At 38.7% G+C, this 20,309-nt stretch overlaps 1 protein-coding gene across 1 annotated transcript in view; it reads right to left on the bottom strand.

The window, feature by feature from the left end:
* The window catches only part of agpat4 (1-acylglycerol-3-phosphate O-acyltransferase 4 (lysophosphatidic acid acyltransferase, delta)), a 73,131-nt gene extending 71,768 nt beyond the window's left edge, over positions 1-1,363 (bottom strand). The window contains exon 1 of the mRNA XM_039738905.1: positions 1,248-1,363. The gene's annotated coding sequence lies outside the window, so the exon portion shown is untranslated. The remainder of the gene's footprint in view (positions 1-1,247) is intronic.
* Between the last annotated feature and the right edge of the window lie 18,946 nt (positions 1,364-20,309).

Consider the following 20,309-nt stretch of genomic DNA (forward strand, 5'->3'; position numbering starts at 1 on the left):
ATACTTTTGCACCAAAAAGACCTAAATTTAAGGTTAACTGACAAATCTAAACTGTCTCAATTGGAATGAGTGTACATGTGAGTATGTGTGAGGATTTTAATGGCTATGCATCCCATTCAGAGGTGATTCCTGCCTCGGACACAATATTGTCGGGGTAGATTGTGGCTGAATATGCCAGCTTTAGAAAAAGACAGACAAATGAGTGCACTGAACTGGAAAACAGCAGCACAAATGGAAAGTACTAGTGTTTTGTACAGCTGTAGATAACAATACATATCAGTTGGCTCAGCCAATACATAAATTAAGATAGTATTATTTATTAGATGACAGTTGTCCAAGATGGGCATTATCAACACACAAACACACAGGTGTAAATGTAAATAACCTGCATTCTACACTTAGTCTAACACGCAAGTACACTGCCATTATATAGTTAGTTATCTGCATTCCTATTACTATAATTACAAAAACAAAACAAAAAACACCTTTCCGACATTGGCCATTTTGTCTGTGAATGACTGACAGATATATCTTTTATAACCAGGACAGTGACGAACTCGTGATGCAGCAGCCACCAGGATCCCCTCACTAAAGCTTTTGTCGGAAATCACGGTGAAGAAGCCCTCACTACGGTCTGTTTCCAAGGAAACCAATGTGCCCTCAAGACAGACGGGAGAGAGAAACAAATACATTGATAACCGCTACGAGGGAGTTTCTTTTTCTTCACTCACGGCGACTACCTACTATACATCCGCTTCTACACACAGCTGATCTGGCTTTTAGCCTCCTTTCTTTAAAAAAGAAATAAATTACCCATTTCCCAAAATCGGTGTATTAGACGATAATACATTTACGGTTGCCATAGAAACTCAGAACAGAGCGGTACAGCCTGCCACAGACTAAAGACCGACTAAACGAAACGATTATTTTCAGATTCTTTTATTACTACACGAAAATACTTAAACGAAAATATGAATCAGTCACTTAATAAAAACATAAGTGTCTTCTTCAACAGCTGCTGAATGTAAAACAAGCACTCTCTCATAGTGAGAGCAGCCATGCATTTACTTCAGGGAACTAACACGCGCGCACCCACTCGCAAACAAACACAGAAACTACTTTCTGTGCTTCTTACTTGGCGCTTCTCGCCTATTTAAGATCTTTCGACTTCATGGTGCAGTGTCTCTTTCTAAACCAATCATCTTAAAAAACTAAAATTAATTGTCAAGAAGGAGTGAAGTTCATACCTCTTCTTACTGAGTGCCCGCCACATGTACACGGAGACTTAGTCAATACCGCACCCGAGAGAAAAGAGAGACTAGTCTCTTACTATTTTCAATTCGATTAGCTGAGACGGAGAACACTCCCATTTCACAATTCCCCCCTCCCTTCAAGCCCGACTGTGGGCGTGTCCAACGGTGTACTTTTGTACTGTCTTCAGTCTCTCCCGATCTTGTGTCATTTCCGCTTTTGTGCAAACTCAAGTAGGCGGGAAAAGGGCGTGGTGTGGCATGCTGCTGGCAGCGCGCGGATGAAATGAGTCTGGCGGTGGGGTGTTTCTTAAAGTAGGTGTGAATACTGAAAGGCAGCGATTAGGGCGAGGTGTGCACTACGCTTCAAATGAAAGGTTTTAATTGTGCTCTTGCATATTAGCATAAGTTGAGAGTTTCACTTGCAAAATGTGGTAAGGCTTTTGCGTTCTTGAGTAAGCCTGTGTCCCGCCCACCGTGGTAGGCTGCCGGAGAGTAGAGAAGTAAAAATCCAAACGGCCACATGTTTGACTTCCCTGAGCTTGGAATCCCTGAACTGTTTTTAGCAACTAGATAAAGAAGCAGCATCAAGTGATCGGTGGATGACAAATGTAGTGATGATATACAAAAAGTAATGTTGCCAATAGACAGCTGTCACTTTAAATAAAGTGTAAAAGGCGAAACAGCCGTTTTTTTTTGTTTGTTTTTTTACAGCTGGGCATGATTCAATAAAATATACCGGAAATAAAATACTGTCGAAGTTTGGACTGTAATAATAAGGAAGTGGTATAAGTGTACATGTTTAGTGCGAGATGGCTTTCTTTTGGGTATTAAATGTATTATTCCCAATAACCACACAATCTGTATACGATATTTTCAGGTTAATCTTCAACATCTTTTGCACAATACTTTTACTGATTTGTTTTCAGCTTTCTTCTGCTTCTTCTTTCGGCTGCTCCCGTTAGGGGTTGTCACAGCGGATCATCTTCATTTTCATCTTTAAAACTGTAAAATTACACTTCCGAACAACAATCAGTGGGTTACAGTATCACCTTAGAACAAGTCTCCTGAAAGACGAAGCTATCAAATAAGAATGATTTTTTTTGTAGATCTACACTTATGTATAGTCAGAGTAAGTGATTTTCGTATCTACGCATATAAAGCCTGGAAACCAAACCAGTGAATTTGTTGCCCAACGTCCTGCCCTAACTGCTACTCCACACTTCCTGGTTTATATTTCCTCTGCTGAAAGTGGCATCTTAATCATAGGATTGGTAGGGTCTCATTTAGCTTTGAGGCAGTGGCAGGCAGCACCTGGTTAAACCAAAATGACTGTCTAAACTTTTTGTGCAGTGTTTTCGGGTTGAAATTCCCAAGGGTAGGGGGGCAAGCTTGATGAAACGATGGAGTATCTGCAGGCTGCATTGTTTAAAATATGATCAACTCTCTGTTAAGGAGCTCTTTTCATGAAGTCACCAAATGTTTCTGTAAGGGTCTTAATCTGACCTTGGTTACCGCACTAGGTGACACCAAATCTAGTGAAGTCACCGCTTTGAGGCTCCCTGTTTTGGAACTTAATCCTTGGTCCTTCCCTGTAGTGATAATGCCCAAGTGCACTTTTAAAAATGTTTTTTGTAAGTATATCCCATATTATTTTCTAATAATTTTGTCTGGGTTATCTTGTATTTCACTTTGTTATTTTTACTTGTATAGTGGTGAAAGCTGTTAAGCAGTGGCTCTCAACCTTCTTGGCCTCAGGATCCAGTTTTATCTATTCTTATTCAGTGATGACTCTTTAATACCAGTAATTTTAATGTAAATTAACAAATAATTTCCCCTAATGGGCATAGATTAATAAATACCAGCAAATACATGCTCAATATTTAAATAATGTGCACGTAATAAACAAAATACACCCAAAAATAGCTCAACACATGGGTGTTTAATACTTAATCAGCTTTATTGTCCATTTATCTTTTTAGTTGGTAACCTGGGCTAGTCTTATTTTCACAAGTTTGCCGAAATCAGGGTAAGTAAAGAGAATGTAGAAATTAATATGTTTTCATTTGGAGATGGTTGACTCGTGTAGAATTTCGGTGTGCTTCTTTTTTGCACAAAGCAAAACTAGCTGTTCTGCAATTATGCACACTTTCTTATATTTGGCAATTCAATGTGCAGTGAGACTATGCCCTAAGTGCCTGCTGACCTGTTGTATAAATACACTGTGTAGCCTCAGGATTTTATTTTTTCATTTAAAAAAGTTCTGTAAGCAGCATGCTTTGTTTCCATATGTCTTTATGGCTAAAGACTCCATGCTTTAATTCAGTAGTGCAAGCACATCGCAGATAATGCACAACAGCTGTTGCTTGCCACACTTCAAGCTAAAAGTAAATCTTTATCTCAGAAAATCAGAGTTGTATGTTCTATTAAAATGCCTGTTGAGTTTAGGTTTTTGGGATTGATCTTGTGAGGTTGATACAGAATTGGAAGAGTTCAGAGTAGGTGATGCTATGAGGCATTAGAGGAGCTTCTCCATGTTGGTTGGCTTTTTTAATGAAGTGTATCATGTATAACAGGTTGTCATCTGCTCATAACTGGTGTTATGTCTGTTGTTTCCTCAGTGCACAGGAGCAAAATGTCCCTTTGAATGTATGCAGAACTAAAATCTGCTAATAGTATCTCCCTGAAACATTAAAGCAAAGGCTGATTTATTTATTTCATTTTTTTAAAACTTAAGCTGATGATCCATCTGGGGTGTTCAGTGACCCACAGGCATCAGAAGCACTACTGTAAAGTACCTTGGGATATTATGCTCTTTGAAATGCACTGCTTCTTCTTCTTCTAATGCTTTTTCCAGTTTCATGTGGGGTTGCTATACTGGACCAGCCTCCTTCACTCTTGTCTGTTATATTCATACATAGTTGATACCCCTTTCTTCCTTAGGCTCCACTCCCTTCACACAGTCTATCCACTTTCTCTTTGGTTATCCTTTTCTCCTCTGTCCTGACATCTCCATATCCACGATTCTTTTACACACATTGTTCTCCTCTCTTCTCATTACATGCCCATACCACTATGAGATTTCTCCAACTTTAATTGTATTTCTGTTACTCCACACATCTATCTTACAATCCTCATTTCTGTAGCATCCTGTCTCCTTTCATGCACCTTTATAACTGGCTAAGTTCAAAGCTGGTGTGACCACTGTTTTAAACACTTTCCCATTCACTCATACACTAATTCTTTTAGTCACTTCATGCTCCTGATACCTTTTTCAACTAGTTTGAGGAAAGCTTTGCCATTTAGTGTATTACTACATAACATCCTCAGTGAAGAGGTTCAGATCACTATATAGTTCAGATTCTTGTTTTTTTATTGCCTTCTTGCACATTGTCGAGCTTTAGAAAATAAGCTTTGGGAAAAAGCAGCAATCTATTCCCCATGACAGTCAAAGCAGCCTTTGTGTCAATTTATTTCTATAGAATCATTTGTATGGCAGTTTACTTTTATTTGACAGCAAATTAGTAAGATGTATGTGTGCCACAATAGAAAGAAAGGAACACGCAAGTTTCAAGTAGGTTCCAGCTTGATGACCCAAGGCTAGAGCAGGGCATAGCCCGTGGATAATTGTAACATGAGTTAGGTACCAAATGTATAGTTTGTCCATTTGTTTCCTTAAAATTGTTATTCCAGTTTACTGTCAATGAGATCCTGAAGCGTAGGCATATCTGATATAAAACAGGAACCAATCCAACACAAGACAATGCAGAGCATAACCATGCTTGCAAGACTCATTCAGAATCACTACTTAATATAACATACACACCATTGAATATGAGGCGAGATCTGGACCTAGAGAATGACAGAAAAAAAGATGTAGATAATAATTGAGTATGCGATCATACCAAACACTGGCCACTATGCTGCCATGATGGGAACAAATGTAATTTTACAAGTAAGATGCAATACTCGTAAGATTTTAAGAGATTACTAGGCTCACCCGCCTTTTAAGGCGACCAACTTTTAAGTTAACCACTTCTTAAGGCAATTCAATATGTAGATCAATTTGATATTTTATACAAACTCATTAATTTGGTTATATTGCATTTGAGCGGTATTACTTTAATACTCGTAGTTTCTGTTATTTTTGTGATAAAATTTAAACTTTTTTTCTATATTGAGGTCACCCTTTTGAACCCCCCTGATATTTACTACGTGGTGAGGCATCTGTACTCCATCAACATTAATTATTTCCAGAGACATAATTTTGTCTATTTTTCCAGCGCATTGCGCACAAAAGAACTCTGCTCACATCATGTCGCTTCGTACCGCAAGCTGCAAGTAGTAAGTCTGTGATAAGCGGAATACCGCTACACTTTCCACTCACGGGACGGAAGGACAATCCCGACCGCTTTTATATAGTAAGAAAGAAGAAGAAGATATTGCACAGTCTGGAGTAGAAAATCATCTTTTACCTGGAAAAACGAAACTACAAATCACATCGTGCATTGCAAAATGGACGGGGCGTGTGTGAAACTCCGCGCCTGCATAGCACTCACGGGATGGAAGGACAATCCTGACCGCTTTTATATAGAAGGATGCATGCAATTTATGTATTGTGCAGAACAAATGTTAGCAATATATTACTTTTTACCTACAACAATTTATGTAAAATGTAAAATTTCATACTGCAAGGTTATTTTTCATGCACTTGCTATAAAATGAATGTCCTATTAATGCTTTAGTTTTCAACTTTGTAACACATAGTGTTACAGTAAATGGTGCTTTACGTTGTAACCAGTCTCTTAAATAAGAGATTAATTTGAATATCTTTTTGAACTCCTTGACAATTTAAACTTGACATTTTATAACTTGTTGCTCAGACTGAGGAATCTGAATGAGTTCACAATTTGCTTTGTTGGTTTCTTTTTTGATAACATTGCTAGAAACATAAGAAAACAACATACACATTTTATAACAGCTGTATTCAGCTTAAAAAACAAAATTGTGATACCAAAAATGCAGGTGTGAATAGCAGTGTACTGCTCTTAGAGGCATTAATTTCATTTTAATTTATGTCTGCAGCTCATCCTTAAGAAACACCTGCCAGCAGTTCTTCATTATAATTCCAAACAATAATTGGTTTTAAAACTAAGCAGCTGAGTACAACCTTGTAACCAAAATGTTTTAAAGCAATATCCTGTTATTTTTACGGTTTTCTCAAAATGCAGGTATACTAAGACTCAAAAGTAGAATGAAAAAACAACAATGCAATATACTCTGTAAGATATCCATTAGGATGAAACCTGAAGGAAATGTGCATTTCAACATTCATTTATTCATTTTTTTAAACTAACTTACCCCATATGTTAGCAGTATTTGGCACAAGGCAGAACCCAAGTTTGACAGAGTGCCAACCTAGCTAATCACAGAGCACACTCAGGCAAACATGTATGCCAGATCAAAATTAAGTAACAAAATCAAACTAATATGCTGTTTTTGGGTGTGAGAAAAAAGGAAGGAAAAAAATTTAGACCCTGGAAACATTCAAACTTTACATAGACAGTAACTAAGCTGTTATTTGAATCCAGCACTATGAGGCAGAAGTGCTAACTAGGGTGTTAACAATCTGCCCCGATTTACTTTAAACTCAAATTAATGTTTCACTATTGCAAACTATTTTAAAACAATGTAGTGGGATTCGTTCAAGGTAAAAAGTTATGAGAGAAGGGAGCAGGCCCTGTTAAAGAGCTGCTCTTACTCTTACACTTATAACTAAGTTGTTTGATGAAGGTTGTCAGTAGATTCTTGACTCTGAATAATTGCAAAATTCTATTGCTTCAGCTAGAAATAAAATCAATTCATGTGAATCAAAATGTGCAGACTGCATGTACAGAATCAATAGATTTTATAACACTGAGTAATTCTAATTTCACAGGGCTACTCTAACCCTAATTTCTGAGTGAGCAAAGAAAAAACTAAAAGTTAGATCCACTATTAGAATCTAATAACTATCAGGGATTCGCCTCTAATTAAGATACTGGTCAAAGTGGATGGATAAATGAGAATCTACAAAGTACTGCATCCTTCCATGGACGGAAAACAGTAGACACATTTTAATAGTTAGTAACTGTTTCCTAAACATCCTAGAGAACTGTTGTTGCTGAATCCAAGATTTTTTTAGATGTTTCATCTAGCTTCTTAATTAGAAAAAAAACATATGATTTTTATTACATAGCATAGTCACCCTAGCTATGTCCATCTATACAGTCTGAAAAATTACCCAATAGTATGAGTTTTAATTCTCCAATAATTTTAAAAAGATGTTTATTGTTGTCATAACATTTAATGTATATTCATTGTTCAGTCTGTTTCATGTGCTTCCTAAGATACTAAACCCCTTTATCACAGTATCACAGTACAGAAACTGCACTTGTTAAAGCAGTAAATGATAAATGCAGACAGAGGCCGTTTATCTGTTCTCATCCTCTTAGATCTGAGTGCCGCATTTGATACCATTGATCACAATATTCTTAGAAATCGCCTTAATCAATGGGTGGGCCTCTCTGGCAGTGTCTTAAATTGGTTTGAGTCCTACCTTGTAGGTAGAAAATTCTTTGTTATTTGTGGTAATTATACTTCAAAGACACATAATATTCTATATGATGTTCCATGAGGATCTATCTTGGGTCGAATGGTTTTTTCGATTTACATGCTTCCATTAGGTCAGATTATCTCAAGGCATAACATGAGGTACCACAGCTATGCTGATGACACACAACTGTATTTATCAATAGCGCCTGATGACCCAGACTCTCTTGGTTTACTAACACTATGTCTTATTTGTGTTTCAGAATGGATGAGTGGTAATTTTCTCAAACTAAATAAGGAGAAAACAGAAATTTTAGTGATATGCAAAAATGGATATAATGAGGGTATTAGAAATAAACTTGATCCATTAGGATTAAAAGTCAAGATGGAGGTAAAGAATTTAGGGGTAATTATTGACTGTGACCTAAATTTTAAATCACATATTAATCAGATTACTAGGACAGAATTTTTTCACTTAAGAAATATAGCAAATGTTAGACCTGTTATAACTTTGCAAGATGCTGAAAAATTAGTTCACACTTTTGTTTTCAGTAGGGTAGATTACTGTAACACACTCCTCTCAGGGCTACCCAAAAAAGACATCAATCGATTGCAACTAGTGCAGAATGCAGCTGCTAGAATCTTAACTAGGAAAAGAAAATCCAAGCATATCTCTCCAGTTCTGATATCACTACATTGGTTACCTGTGTGATTTAGAATTGACTTTAAAATACTGCTTATGCTTAATAAAGCCTTAAATAATCTCACACCATCCTATATCTAGTAATGCCTTTCGCCTTACACTGCAAATCTTCAAATGAGTGTCTGCTTATAAATCCAAGAGCTAAACTTAAAAGAAGTGGTGAGGCAGCCTTCTGCTGTTTTTGCACCTAAAATCTGGAACAGCCTATCAATAGAAATTCACCAGGCTAATACAGTGGAGCATTTTAAAAAGCTGCTCAAAATTCATTATTTTAACATGGCTTTCTCATAGCTTCATTTTAGTTTAATCCTGATATTCTTTATGTGTATTTAATTATCATTATCATTCATGGTGGCTTCGAAATCCGTACTAACTCCTATTTTCTTTTATGTTCTTCTTCCGGTTTTCTGTGGTGGCGATCTCCACCACTACCACCAAATCAAAGCACTGTGCTGTCCCTACATTGTTGGATTCTTCCATGTGAACCCTGAAAACCATGAGGATTGATTGAGATCATTTATGTTAGGTAGAATACCTAGAGGGGGCTGGGTGGTCTCGTGGCCTGGAACCCCCTGCAAATTTAGTTTTTTTTTTCCAGCCATCTGGAGTTTTTTTTTTGTTTGTTTTTTCTGTCCTTCCTGGCCATCAGACCTTACTTTTTTCTATGTTAATTACTATTGCCTAATTTTATTATTACATTTTGTCTTTTTTCTCTTTCTTCATCCTGTAAAGCACTTCGAGATACATTATTTGTATGAAAATGTGCTATATAAATAAATATTGTTGTTGTTGTTTATTTCCTTTCCAATTAAAAGGTCATGTAAATAACGCAGTTATCAACGGAAGAACAGATATAGTATCAGTAAAATGTAAACCTTTTTTGTTCCTCATCATTTTTTGTTTTAATAGAATATTTAGAAAGAAATATTAGTTTTCAGATGTTGAGTACTACTACTCCTCTTGTAATATATATTATGCATATTTGCCAGCACCTTTAATACTCTATGTTCTTTTTAATAGTGAACTTAAGTATGTTTTGATAAAAGAGATCCCTTGTAGCAGCACTCCACAGACAGACAAATGCCAAATAAGCAAAAAATAAGCACCTTTATTACACAAAATACTTTTTTGTTTTCTGAGAAATGATCACTGGAAGGACACAAAGTATAACTAATCAGAAGTAAAGCAATTAAACCCGTCTAAGCCTTTCTACATAGATCATTAATCCTCATAAACCAGGTGGAGTTCCTCACACACTTGCCTTCCTCAAAGTTCTAACCAATTTCTTTCTTTCTTTCTTTCTTTCTTTCTTTCTTTCTTTCTTTCACGTTAAAAACCTTCTTCCTACTAGTTGAGTCTTCACAAAAAACTCTTCTCCTACATTTGTTTTGGGGACACCAAGTTTCCTGGGAAAGCCTTGGTGTTCTCTTTCTTTACCATGGTAATTCACCTGCCTAATGTCTATTTGGAACATGCAGCACATACTGTACAGTATATAATCCATAACATTTCTATGCCGCTACACTGGCCTATGCAGAACTAAAGTCTATGCATTTGCATGGGACTTTATTTGGATTTGTGTCCTCCAAGTGTTGCTCTTGTTGTGAAGAGGTCAAAAGCCCTGTATTAAAAACCAACTGTATACATCTAGAAAGGCTATAGCTAGTAGTTGTGTAACATTTCTACAATGAAAATTCATATTTTTAAGTCATTTTAAAGTATAGTACAGTAATGTTTCATTATTCGTTGCTTGGTACAAATATATTTTTGCAATGTATACAAAAACAAGAGAAATTCTTGATATTTTATGTTGACACTCTTCTTCATCAAATGGCAACAGGAGTTAAAACCCATTTAGACTAAAAAAAATTAGGAGGATTAGAAACTGTAGCAACCGCTGCAGGAACTCTCATTAATCTTGTCAAAACCACCAGGGAGAACACAGGAAAAGAAACAGAATAACATAAAAGCAACATGGATTTTGCTCTGATTCAGTTTAAAGTAGAGTATCATTCATTATAGATAGCTGGTAAAGTATCCTTGCCAAAAGTCTGCACACTGTATATTTAACTGATACTGTTTTGGAACATTTTCATTATTATTCCATCTGTTGATAAATGTGTGCTTGAAACAACTTTCAAAGATATACTGGCAATATACTGAAGTATTAACATATTATAGTCATTAAAATGAGATTACTTTTAAAAGCAAAGTGTAATTTGGATGAGCAAAATGTTTATTAAACTTTCATGTCCAAACACAGCTATATTTTCTTTTAAAATAGATTTCTAAATGTGGAGATGAGTAAAAATGTATTTTCTTTTCTGAGATAAAATTCTTTATTTCATTTGATTTTATTTTTGTAATAATGATGTTTAATATATATGCATCTTTCCTGTTATTTTATCGCATGATGTAAATTTCAGCTCCTATGCATGTGGTATCGATGTTTGCTTGTTTATGTAACCCATGTTTTCATGCTCTGCAAAAAGTCTCCCATTTATTAAACATTAGGTAAGACCATATGTAAAATAAGTGTCTGTCCTACATTGTTGGATTCTTCCATGTGAACCCTGAAAACCATGAGGATTGATTGAGATCATTTATGTTAGGTAGAATACCTAGAGGGGGCTGGGTGGTCTCGTGGCCTGGAACCCCCTGCAAATTTAGTTTTTTTTTCCAGCCATCTGGAGTTTTTTTTTTGTTTGTTTTTTCTGTCCTTCCTGGCCATCAGACCTTACTTTTTTCTATGTTAATTACTATTGCCTAATTTTATTATTACATTTTGTCTTTTTTCTCTTTCTTCATCCTGTAAAGCACTTCGAGATACATTATTTGTATGAAAATGTGCTATATAAATAAATATTGTTGTTGTTTTTTATTTCCTTTCCAATTAAAAGGTCATGTAAATAACGCAGTTATCAACGGAAGAACAGATATAGTATCAGTAAATTGATGTACCTGATGAGCATACAGTATTCCCAGCTAATGTAATTTATTGTGGTCATGGGCTAATAAATCTCATTAACTGGTAGCTTATGCATGATTTATTGAAATTAATATAAAATAACCTCCTGAAGGCACAATATATGTGGGGGATATTGGTGAGCTATTTGTTATTGGAAGTAGTTTACTTTATTCAACAATGAAGTGTAAAGGAAAATAATGGAAGTCTGTGAATGAAATACTATTTTGTGTTGTTAATACATGGCATCAGTTGTCAGATAGAAATAAAACAACAAAATATAACATTCTTCTTTTATAATATGCATTTTAAGATATTCTTATATTCTTAAGATATTCTAATATGCATTAAGATAGTCTTAAATGTATTATCAATGAATGAAGCAGAAGGTAATGGGGCCATATAGAAAAGCCAAGATCAGAAAATCTAAATAAGGCAAGAAACAAAATACAGAGACATTTATAAATGTAAGCAAGTTTGTTTCATGGTTTGAATCTGAGGTAATCCTTTATATTTAGGCCAGAATCTTTAGTTTTGTCCTGTTGGAATACAGTTATCTTACCATATAAATTCAGTATCACCCACACTCTCACACACAGATTTACATGCTGTATATTTTGCTCATACTGCTTTGCAAGGTGAGAAGAGTATTTTTGATTCAATTACATTTTGTCCCAAATTTAGATATTAAACTTTGGAGTTTTTTTGTTTTTTTTTGGTGTTTGGTTTTGGTGTTTTTAGCACAAGCTTGCATTTGTGCATTGAGTTACTTTGGATAATGAGTGCCCTGATTCCATGGAATGTGGCAAGTATGATGCAGATTTCAGATGTAAATAATTAATGTTGTAGAGTATATGGCAATGTTATAAAGCACATTCCTTAAATAGTCATTGTTGTCACATGTCATGTACAAAGTACAGTGAAAGTCTTAAATTTACTGAATCTTTTTAACTTTTTTGAAAGCTCTGTGGATGCAACAAAAGCAAATAATATTTAATGGCACGAGTCGAGCAATATTTTCTGGAACTATCTCTTCAATTACAAATTATAGAACTACAACAAAAACAAGGTTCATTTTATATAATTCATGAGTCGTGTAATCATTTTTGGAACCTGTTGTTTCAATTACAGGGTTGCAGGGAACCAGAACTTATGTTGAACAAAGCAGAAACCAAAACTGAATGAGGTGCCAGTCCATTGTATGGAACACTGTTATGCTGGAACAAACTACACTGGAGGCATTCTGTGGCGGACAACAATTCAAGGTACTTTACAATTGTGCCACTATGTTCAATAATATTTTTTTTTTCACTTTTATTATTTAACAATTGGGAATTTTACATTTTCAAGGGGAATCAAAGGTAGCAATTGAACTAGCATCATTGTGACTTTTAAATTAAACTAAGATGAACATCTTAGGGTTCTGATTATTTCTCCCACAGTACACTGTAAAAATAAAATATGTCTTTTGAAAAAGAAGTGTATTGAAAGTTTACTTTTTGAAGAGTGTAGCTGCTGACAGCAACCTCAGAGAGATCTTTTCAATTTTTTTTCTCAAAGGATGATTCACAATGGGCATATATTAGTCATACATCGGTGACACAGCAGACAGTGGCTGCTTAGTGAGAAGCTGGCTCAAGTCACTACTTCAAATCTCAGGAGTCCTGAAACTCTCATTATTGCATATGTTTCCTCTCTTTCTTGTTGTTGTGGGTATTATGCATGGCTCAGGTGCATGATTATTTTGCTTTCATATTGCAAGTGGCACATTTTAATGATGCTTTTGTTTTGTCAATTTTGGTGTATGTATTGACTGTTATTTTTGCTTTTTTCCAGCATTTGTTTCTTAGGCTGTCGAAACCTAAGAATGTAAAAAGTTGTGTACAAAACCAATCCTTAAAAACTTTGTTTTAATGTAAATATACAGTTTCATGTACTGACAGATTAGAAACTCCAGAGATCTTTGACCCATCCATTTTTTTAACATTAGAACTTTAAAATAATCTAGATGAGCTCAAGCCATTCAGCCTAACAAAGCTCGCTAGTCCCATCCACTTAATTCTTATAAAAAACATTGTCTAGTTTTGAAAGTCCCTAAAGTCTTACTGTCTACCATGATACTTCGTAGTTTATTCCAGGTGTCTGGTTCCCTGTGTTAAGAAAAACTTCCTAATGTTTGTGAGAAATTTACCCATAGCAAATTTCCAACTGTATCACCTTGTTCTTGAAAAGCTTATTTTAAAATAACAGTCTCGATCCACTGTACTAATACCCTTCATAATTCTATACACTTCATTCAATCATGTCACTTCTTAATCTTCTTCTGTTTAAACTGGAAAGGCTCAGCTCTTTTAAATTTTCTTCATAATTCATCTCATGTAGCCTTGGAATGAGTCTAGTCACTCTCCTCTGGACTTTTTCTAGTGCTGATATGTCCTTTTTGTAGCCTGTAGACCAAAACTACTGTCAGAGATGGCTGGGGTGGCGACCCGGCCGGGACTCCCAGGAGGACTGGAGGAGGGCTTGCGCCTTGCCCAGACCATGTGGGGACGACCACCCTGGTACCTTTGGGGGCCACGGGTACAGACTTTGAAGCTCCACCCTGTAGGGGCCCGTGGTCACTGCCAGGGGGCGCCTCAATGCCTTGGAGACCCTGGACTGGCGGAAGTGCTGGGGGGAAGAAGAACAGGGACACCCGGAGTGCTTCTGGGGATGCAGCCGGCACTTCCGACACACTGGGGCGTGTCGGTGGGAGGTTGCCGGAACACACCTGGAGCACATCCAGGTGCGTATAAAAGGGGCTGCCTCACTTCAGACAATGGCTGGAGTCGGGAGGAGTACAGACAAGGTCGAGAAGGAGAGGGAAAGAGGCAGCATGAAGAAGGAAGGCATTGTTGTGCCCAGGACTTTGTGGGGACTTTGGGTTTGTGTGGCACTTAAGGATTGTACATAATGGATGTAAATAAACGTGTTGTGGGTGACATTGATGTGTCCGGGCCAGGTTCCACACTACATATAGTACTTTAGATGAGGCCTCACCAATGCATTATAAAGCATGAGCATAATCTTCTAGGATTTGTGCGTAACACACCGTGCTATATAACCTAACATTCTGTTAACCTTCTTAATGGCCTCTGAGCACTGTCTGAAAGTTAATAGTGTAGAGTCCACTACGACTCCTAAATCCTTCTCATATGATGTACTCTTGATTTTCAGAACTCCCATTGTGTTTTCAAACCTAAAATTTTTACTTCTTATGTGTAATACTTTACACTTACTGACATTAAACTTCATCTGCCACAAGTCCCCCTTTAATGATTTAACAGATTCCAGATTATCTACCAATCCACCTGTCTTGGTATCATCTGCATACTTAACCAGCTTGTTATTTATATTTCTCTCCAAATCATTTATATATATTAAAAACAACAGTGGCTCTATCATTGACCCCTGTGAAACTCTATTCTTAACATCAGCCAATTCTGATAAGATTCATCATCATCCTCTACTTTCTGTGTCTGATCTAATTCTGTACCCGTCTAAAAACATCATCCTGAACTCCCACTTCTTTCAGTTTGATGCCCAACCTCTCATGTGAGACCTTATGAAATGCCTCCTAAAAGTCCAGAAAAAAGATTAGAAGCTCCACTTTGATCATACATGTTTGCTGCTTCCTCATAAAATGTTAGTAAAACATGACCTCCCTCTTCTGGACCCATGCTGACTGTTCAGAAAAACTCCTGTACTTGCCATGTGCTGCTTAATCTTATCCTTAATAATTCCTTCCATTAATTTTCCTGTGATGCACATTAAGCTTACTGGCCTATAGATGATTTGATCTGTCCGGTCACTGTTTTTATAAAATGGGATATTATCTGCCATTTTCTAGTCCTTTGGAATTTACCCAGTGTGCAGTGACTTCTTAAAAAATATTTGTCAAGGGTTTATACAGTACATGTACTCGCTAACCTCCTTAAGAACTCGCGATAAAATATTATCTGATCCTGGAGATTTGTTTGATTTAAGCCTATTTAATCTGAGCAGTACTTCTTTCTCTACAATTTCAAAATCAGTCAGTACTTCCTTATTAGTCCCATTTACCGCTAGAAGCTTATCTACTTCCTCACGTGTGAAGACCTCAGAAAAATGCTTATTTAGAGCATCCGCTATTTCACTCTCTGTTTTTTTTTATTCCCCTTTAATATTTCTGGTGCACTTCACCTCCTCCTTGAATGTTCCTTTACTACTAAAATACTGAAAGAATTCCTTTGGGTCATCTTTTGCCTCATCTGCTATATTCCTCTCCAGCTGTCTTTTAGCCTCCCTAATATCCTTCTTAATGGTTGCCCTCATGTTCTCATATGCTGTATGATTCATGATTTCTGTTTGAAATTACTATATTAGCTTAATGACTACAATATTTCTTTGCCTGTTTTGTGTTTATGGTCTTACTGGTATCTGACCATTCTTTTAGAATAGCTCCTAAAATCTCTACCACTCAGTAATCGAAATAAGTCTGTCAGAACCATGTTTTGTATCATCATCAGCAACTTTAAAGTTTACATGCTTCTTTCAGGGGTCTCTGTTAACTCCTCCACTTCCTCCATGGATTCATAATCAATTATTCAATTCAAATCACTAATTCAATTATTTTCAGTTTAACAGTAACTGTTCTTAATAATACAGTAATTTAATGGTTAACAATTTTAGAGATATTTGAATGAAATTAAATGCATACCTCCTTTTTCCATTCAAAGTATGCTATTGTGATCTTCCATTACTTAGAATGCATTACAAGGACATTTTTACCGTGTTTGTACAGAATGCATTACAAGGACATTTTTACCGTGTTTGTACAGATTTTCTCAACATACCCTGGCTTTTTCCTTAAGCTAACAGACATGCATGTTAGAAGGTTACTGGAGATTAGTAAATGGGCCCTAAAGATGTGAGCAAGTGTAATCTGTAATAAGTTGGCATCCTGGTCAGGGTTTTGTACGTGGTTTTGCTAGAATAGGTACCCTCTACCTTGGGACCCTGTGATGGAAAAGATGTCCAAAAAAGAGTGACTGGCAAAATGGAAAATTAATATTTTCAAGCTTTATATTTTGCCATTATTATTTTTATGCATTATTCTAAGTGGTTTTAACCAACTAAGGATTATAATCGTGATTATTATTTTATTCTTTTTCATGTTTAATATGCTTTTAAATCAGCCAGTCTCAGTTTGATAAAGCATGCCCATACTGTAAGCAGTTTAAATGAAGAGGAAAATGATGCAGTTTAGTCTGGTTTGATTTATTATAAAAATGGAAAGTATAATGAGGTTGTTTTTAAGCTTTATTTATTTTAAAAGGAATAGAGATAAGAGTAAAAGATTACCTCATTTTTAAAATACAGTGAGCTATGGATTTATCAATGCATACTGTAATCAAAACTTTAATCCTTTCAATATTTTTTAGAATGTGCAGTTTTCTACCAGGTACACTATATTCAATGTAATGAACAAGTCTTGTTTACCAGCTGTTTATTTGTTTAGACTTCCAGCTGTGCCTGAACAGTACAGTGTTTTCATGACTGTAGATAAGTAGGTTTGTCATTAATATGACTGGTCATGGTTTTCAGATGCTAGGATAGGAGGTAACCTATTATATCAAAAAATGAGGAGAAAATTAGTATAAATTATCCATCCATCCATCCATCCTCTTCTGCTTATTCGGGATTGGGTCGTGGGGGCAGCAGCTTGAGCAGAGATACCTAGACTTCCCTCTCCCCGGCCACTTCTTCTAGCTCTTCCGGGGGAATTCCAAGGTGTTCCCAAGCCAGCCGAGAGACATAGTCCCTGCAGCGTGTCCTGGATTTTCCCTGGGGCCTCCTCCCGGTTAGACGTGCCCAGGACACCTCACTAGGGAGGCGTCCAGGAGGCATCCTGATCAGATGCCCGAGCCACCTCATCTGACTCCTCTCGATGTGGAGGAGCAGCGGCTCTACTCTGAGCCCCTCCTGGATGACTGAGCTCCTCACCCTATCTTTAAGGGAAAGCTCAGACACCCAGCGGAGGAAACTCATTTCAGCCGCTTGTATTCGCGATCTCGTTTTTTCGGTCACTACCCATAGCTCATGATCATAGGTGAGGGTAAGAACATAGATCGACTGGTAAATTGAGAGCTTTGCCTTACGGCTCAGCTCCTTTTTCACTACGACAGACCGATGCAGAGCCTGCATCACTGCGGACGCCGCACCGATCCACCTGTCAATCTCACGCTCCATTCTTCCCTCATTCATGAACAAGACACCGAGATCCCAACCCTGAGAGGGCACTCCACCCTTTTCCGGCTGAGGACCATGGTTTCTGATTTGGATGTGCTGATTCCCATCCCAGCTGCGAACCGATTCAGAGAGGGCTGAAGATCACGGCCTGATGAAGCAAACAGGACAACATCATCTGCAAAAAGCAGTGACCCAATCCTGAGTCCACCAAACCGGACCCCTTCAACACCCTGGCTGCACCTAGAAATTCTGTCCATAAAAGTTATGAACAAAATAGGTGACAAAGGGCAGCCCTGGCAGAGTCCAACTCTCACTGGAAATGGGTTCAACTTATTGCCAGCAATGCGGACCAAGCTCTGACACCGGTTGTACAGGGACCGAACAGCCCTTATAAGGGGGTCCGGTACCCCATACTCGAAGCCCCCCACAGGATTCCCCGAGGGACACAGTCGAACGCCTTTTCCAAGTTCACAAAACACATGTAGACTGACTGGGCAAACTCCCATGCACCCTCCAGGACTCTGCTGAGGGTGTAGAGCTGGTCCACTGTTCCGTGACCAGGACGAAAACCACACTGTTGTTCCTGAATCCGAGGTTCGACTATTCGACAGACCCTCCTCTCCAGAAACCCTGAATAGACTTTTCCAGGGAGGCTGAGGAGTGTGATACCTCTGTAGTTGGAACACACCCTCTGGTCCCCCTTCTTAAAGAGGGGGACCACCAACCCGGTCTGCCAATCCAGAGGCACTGTCCCCGATGTCCATGCGATGTTGTAGAGACATGTCAACCAAGACAGTCCTACAACATCCAGAACCTTAAAGAACTCCGGGCGTATCTCATCCACCCCCGGGGCCCTGCCACAAGGAGTTTTTTGACCACCTTGGTGACCTCAGTCCCAGAGATGGGGGAGCCCACCTCCAAGTCCCCAGGCTCTGCCTACTTATTGGAAGGCATGTTGGTGGGATTGAGAAAGTCTTCAAAGTACTACCCCCATCAACCCACAACATCCCGAGTCGATGTCAGCAGGCACCATCCACACCATATACGGTGTTGACACTGCACTGCTTCCCCCTCCTGAGACGCCGGACGGTGGACCAGAATCTCTTCGAAGCCGTCCGAAAGTCGTTCTCCATGGCCTCCCCAAACTCCTCCCATGCCCGAGTTTTTGCCTCAGCAACCACCGAAGCCGCATTCCGCTTGGCCTGTCGGCACCTATTAGCTGCCTCCAGAGTCCCACAGGACAAAAGGGTCCGGTAGGACTCTTTCTTCAGCTTGACAGCATCCCTCACCACCAGTGTTCACCAACGGGTTCGGGGATTGCTGCCACAAAAGGCACCAACCACCTTACGGCCACAGCTCTGGTCAGCCGCCTCAACAATAGAGGCACAGAACATAGCCCATTGGGACTTAATGTCCCCAACCTCCCTCGGGACGTGGTTGAAGTTCTGCTGGAGGTGGGATTTGAAGCTACTTCTGACAGGGGACTCTGCCAGACGATCCCAGCAGACCCGCAGAACACGTTTGGGCCTACCGGGCCTGACCAGCATCCTCCCCCACCATCGAAGCCAACTCACCACCAGGTGGTGATCAGTTGACAGCTCCACCCCTCTCTTCACCCGAGTGTCCAAGAGATGTGGCCGCAAGTCTGACGACACGAGCACAAAGTCGATCATCAAACTGAGGCCTAGGGTGTCCTGGTGCCAAGTGCACATATGAACACCCCTATGCTTGAACATGGTGTTCATTATGGACAATCAGTGACGAGCACAGAAGTCCAATAACAAAACACCACTCGGGTTCAGATCGGGGGCATTCCTCCCAATCACACCCTTCCAGGTCTCACTGTCATTGCCCACGTGAGCATTGAAGTCTCCCAGCAGTACAAGGGAGTCCCCAGAAGGGACTTCTGTAGCCGAGGATTGGACCACCAAGGTCCCCGCCCTCAGCCACCACCCAATTCACACTGCACCCAACCTCCTTGGCCCCTCCCATAGGTGGTAAGTCCATGGGAAGGGGGACCCACGTTGCCTCTTTGGGCTGTGCCCGGCCGAGCCCCATGGGTGCAGGCCCAGCCACCAGGCGCTCACCATCAATCCCTACCTCCAGGCCTGGCTCCTACGGGGGGCCCCTGTGACCCGTGTCTGGGCAAGGGAAAATGCCGTCCAAATTTTTTATTTGTCATAGAAGGTCTACTGAACCGCTCTTTGTCTCATCCATCACCTAAGACCAGTTTGCCTTGGGTGACCCTACCAGGGGCATAAAGCCCCGGACAACAGAGTTCCTAGGATCATTGGGACACCCAAACCCCTCCACCACGATAAGGTGGCGGTTCGAGGAGGGGCAGTTTCTGTCACCTCTTAATAATTTAATTTATATTCAAGGATCCACCTATTGTATGTTATAGTATGTTACCATCTCCATAGTCTGTCCTTTTATCATTACTGAGGATAGACTATGAAGATGGGGAGAGTAATAGGAGAGCATCACAAATCCAAATCTTAGCTTCAGAGAATTTAGCTGTAACAAAATA

This window comes from Polypterus senegalus, chromosome 16, assembly GCF_016835505.1.
Source record: "Polypterus senegalus isolate Bchr_013 chromosome 16, ASM1683550v1, whole genome shotgun sequence".
NCBI lineage: Eukaryota > Metazoa > Chordata > Cladistia > Polypteriformes > Polypteridae > Polypterus > Polypterus senegalus.